We start from the raw sequence: 5,132 nt of genomic DNA on the forward strand, positions 1-5,132 counted from the left end.
AATAAGGACTTGCAAACCTTATTACGGGTGCAAATCGTGTCTAGCAAGTGATGTACGACGAGTGTTTAGCAAGATGGGGGCGGTATTGTGTGTGTGCTTTATACGTTCGTGATCTAATCGCTTTGCATTCCTTAGAATGGCGACGGGAAACGGGATCGAGACGAATGATTTGGAGTTTAACGCTAGAGTTGCGGCCGCCGTTGTGGAGAAAATGAGTGCATTTCGAGAAGAAATGGATAGGAAGTATTCCGAATCTCGGAGTAGTGGTGAAATGGAGCATTGTCTTAAGAGCTTCATGAGGACTAAACCCCCGATGTACGACGGAAAACCGGATCCTTTGATAAGCACAACTTAGATCTCGGATGTCGAAGGGTGTTTTCGTACTATTGAATGCCCTCCTGAGAAGAGGACAAGACTCGCTACTAGTTTGTTGCGGGGTAGGGCGAAGGATTGGTTGGATGGTAAGATTGATCTTGTCGGTGGTGAGCCGTTTATGGCTTTATCGTGGAACGAATTTAAGAAGGAATTCTTCGAGGAGTTCTGAACTTCAGCCGATTTGTCGGAAATGCGTAATGAGTTGCGAAATTTGCAACAGAGTTTTATGGATTTGAATACTCTCAAGATGACCTTTATGGCGAAGGCTCATTTTTGCCCGGAGTATTTGGGGAATGATCATTTGTTGATACAAGATTTCTATCGGACCTTGAATGATGACTTGAAGAGTAAAATTAGCCGGGGTCAAGCGAAATCGTTTGCGGAATTATTTGACTTGGCTAGAGGTTTCGAGTCGTATTCACGATCGAAGAGGTGTGAACCTTCAAGTGAGAGAAGGGTTGTTTCGTATGGTACTCCGAGTAAGAGGACTAAGGGTCCGAGTGTGAGCACGGGTGGTACGCGGATGGGTATACCGGATTCTAGTACGTCTCGATGTTACAATTGTGGCGTGAGGGGTCACAAGTCGTGGGAATGTTCGGTGCCAAAGGGTGATGGCATGGTGTGCTTCAATTGCCAAGAAGAAGGACATCGTAAGTCAGAATGTCCCAAGTTAGCGGAGACGGGTGCGACAAGGAGACGTTAAGGTACGTTTCATTTTAATAAATATGTCCTTTGATTATTTATTAAGTGTCGTTTGTGTTTGAGTTGTAAAATGCCTTGTGTTGTGCATATTGTTGTTATGGGTGACGTTCCTAATGGAAGTACCCTATGATGACGTTTGATTGTCGGGCGAAGGGCGTAAGACTTGGTGCAACCAAGCATTCCTTAATATTTGGAAAATGTTTCTACCAAGCCATGGAAATGGGCTTTGGTGTTCGGTTGTTAAGCACGTGTTCGCTTTCATGTTGAAGTTGATGAACCATGAGGTTCGACGTGTGGGATGAAACCCGAGAAATCGAGTGCTTGATCTCGATGTATGTTGGTAAAGGAGTCTACGTGACGCGACATTAGGTGCCTCTTTTATACCTACTAGCGTAGTGCTTGACTCCGATTGTGTTTCGGTTACATTGTACTTAGGGTACCGAAGTGAAACCCTTAGGTACATGAGTGACTGGGTAGAAGTTGACAAACTATAGTAGTTGGATGATTGCGAGGGTATGGTTTGTGCAATTTGTGGTACACTTTTCGTTCGAAGTGTTTAGGGATAGGTTAAGATCCTTAGTATGCTCAAGGTTGGAACAAGTTATGGTGATGGGTCGAGCAAACCCAATTACTTGGTAAAGTCTATCTTTGGTAGCATTGTACGGTTGTACGAGTTATGGATATGGGACGTAGTTCCAAGTGGGGGAGTTACACTTCCGCACGAGGAAGTTCTAGTGTGAGATTTCGGATGACGTTTTAGTAGATCCGAAACTTGTGTTGGGACCTAGTTTTGGTCGATTTGTGGTAGAGTACAAATTCGGTTAAATTGTACTTATGGTTTGGATTTAAATTATCACCGAGGTGGTAATGTGGTAAATCTCGTCGAGAGATAGTGGACGTGTTTGATGAGCAAGGTGAAATCCCTCGGTTAAGGGATGTGCGTATCGGATTCTCTTCTAGAGAATCATTGTTTTGTGCCTATGTTTGATACAGGTGGTTCTTGCTCGATTGTGTGAATGGTTAGTGGTATCCGTTAGGATTCACTATGGCGTAGCAGAGCGCGATGTTACACTACTCGTTGTTCGAGGCCAAAAAGGGCGTTGATTGGTGAAGCATGACCTTCGGGGTCCGCTGACTTCATCATGGTATTGTTGATTGGTGAAGCATGACCTTCTGGGTCCGCTGACTTCATCATGGGAGTAGTGACATATCGGTGAAGCATGACCATTGACGGGGTCCGCTGACTTCATCCGGTGTTGAGTGATCTATCGGTTGTTTTATACACCGATGGTGGGGTCGTAAGGACAGTGTGGTGTGATCTATCGGTTGTTTTATACACCGATGGTGGGATCGTGAGGACCATGTTGTGTGATTAGTGATGCGATAGCCGTGTTTCGCTCACATGTTGTTACGGGTGTGACAATAGTCGATTTTGTACACCTTAGGATTAGCGTTGCCATAGTCGTTTTGGGCGCTTTTGGTTTTAGCCGTTGCTTATGATGTTAGGATAGTGGCGTATTGGTTGTATTGCGCACTACAAGGGATGTTAAGTGGTAAGTGTTATCCGTAAGGATTCGTTTGGTTCAGTCTTCATCGTTTCGGGTTGTTGACCTTAGGTTGAGACTTGGTTGCTTTTAGCATTGTACTCGGTAAGGGTACGCTAAGGGATTGATATCTCGGTTCGAGATTGGTTGAGTTTTCCCGATGCGAGGGAATGAGTAAGGTTTTAGTGCTCGGATTGTGATTTGATAAATCGCGGGTGACTATTTAGTTGCTAAGGGTAACTCTTTGAGAAGAATTGTCCGACGGAATTGGAAGAATACGTGGCGATTTCGCGTATTCTAAGTGATTGTTGTAACCTTCGGTTGTTGCGTGTATTGCACGGCTCAGAATGCGTGCAAGTGTGTGTCTTAGTTAATGGATTAGTCCTTGGGTTAATGAGTAATGTGATGAAAGTCAGATTGAAACGTTTGTTGAGAACCGTAGTGTGTCGGTTTGGATTGATTAAGTGATTAGGATCACGAGGACGTGATCGAATCTAAGTGGGGGAGAGTTGTAACACCCCGTTTTTCTAAACATGACGCTCGGGGCGTCATTTGAAGTCCAAGAATGATTATTTAATAGTTTATATATAATGCATTGACCACGATTGACTTTGGGATGTTTTAAAAGTGAAATTGGAGTACATCAGGTAAACTGTCGAGTTTGAGTGCAGTTTGTCGCGTTCTGGTGCGTCGCGTTCCGTGACAAATATGCTTGAAACGAGACAACTTCTGATGACGATTTCTGTCCACTTTGTCGCGTTTGAGTGTTGTGTGTCGCGTATTGGTGTCGCGAAACGCGACAAGGTGTCGCGAAACGCGACAAATGTCGCTGTAATGACATTATTAACCCATTTTAATGGAATCTTTTGAGGGTGTTTTGGTAAATTCACTTATGGCCGGTTCTAAAGCCATAAGACTGATTCAAGGCTCATATTATCCTCATTTTCACTCAAAAACACTTTCACCTTCAAACCCTAGAGAGAGAGGAGAGTTTTAGAGAGAGAGAGAACTCCATTTGGAGAAGAAGGAGGTTGTTTAGGGTCAAACCTCAAGTGTTAAAGTTGTTCATCTTGTCAACGGCATCATTTTGGTGGTATTGGTAAGTCTCAACTTCGAATTTCATCTTTGTAATTTGATATTCAAGTTTAGGGTTTTGAGCTAGTTAGTTGTAAAACCCATTTAGGAGGTGAAATGGGTAATTGTAACTAGTTATTGTTAATGTTGGTGGGTTTTGGGTTGGTTAATGATTTAACCATGTTTAAGGCTTGTATGTAGCTTGTAATCACTAGTATTAGTGATTATAGAAGTGTTGGAACCACTTTGGGTGTATTTTGGTTATCTAATTTTGAAATGGGTCAAATTAGGGTTAAGGTGTTATATTGGGCAAGATTGGTATTTAACGCCTATGCTTGGGTTTAATTGGCATATTAGGACCATTTTCACTTGTGTTAGTGATTGTTGGTTAGTTTTGGCGCGCTTTGAGCTTGGAAGTGCAATTTGGGTCGAAATTGCACTAGTTGTCAATTTGGGTTGATTTGTAAATCCACCCTAATTGTGTTGTTGTATTTGTGAAATGGAATAGGTACTTTCCATTGGCGTGTTGCGGATTATTCGGTTGCATTCATCAAGACTTCGAGGTGAGTGTTAATATCCTATGTGCATATGTATGCATAGGATGGGTGCGGGTCGGGTGAAGTGGTTCTCGGTTATAGAGCTCACTTCACATATAGGTGGATTGATGGACTTGTGTATAGGTCCAATTGGCATGGTTGTGCATTTAGTTGACCACCTTTGGCGAGGTACACGTTTGTGTGTACATTATCACACGTGGTTGTGATGTGGACGATATAACCCCAATGGCGAAGGGTTTTGATGTTGAGAAGTGAATCGCGTGTAGTTCGGATTCACGATGACTCGTGTAGTTTCGGTCATCTTATTGAATTGTGAAAGTGAATCTCGTGTAGTTCGGATTCACGATGACGCGTGTAGTTCGGTCATCTTGTTGAGGTAGTGATCTCGTGTAGTTCGGATTCACTGAGGCTCGTGTAGTTCGGCCAACCTCGATGTTGTGTTGTTGAAGATAGTAGTCTCGTGTGCATGCGGATTTACTAAGGCTCGTGTAGTTCGGCCAATCTTCATTGTGGTGTTTGGTATTCGGTAATGGGTTAAGGGGTTAACCTTATTCGTTTATATATTGTTATATATATATATATATATATATATATATATATATATATATATATATATATTGTTGTATTGTCGTGATGTAGCTAACCCTCCGGGTGTAGCTTCTTGGCGTTGTTCACATCGTCGTTGGTGAACTTATGTTTGTTGATGCACTTTTAGCTTGTTGCTTAGTGATCGTACGGTATGCTTAGATTAGCTTGCCTTTATGCATGGATGCTCCGGTATCCGGTATTTGTTTATTTATGTGGCGTGTCCATTTTATGCATATATATGTGTGTAGTATATTTTCACTCACTAAGCGTTAGCTTACCCTCTCGTTGTTGA

This window comes from Rutidosis leptorrhynchoides, chromosome 9 (genome assembly GCF_046630445.1).
Source record: "Rutidosis leptorrhynchoides isolate AG116_Rl617_1_P2 chromosome 9, CSIRO_AGI_Rlap_v1, whole genome shotgun sequence".
NCBI classification, from domain to species: domain Eukaryota; kingdom Viridiplantae; phylum Streptophyta; class Magnoliopsida; order Asterales; family Asteraceae; genus Rutidosis; species Rutidosis leptorrhynchoides.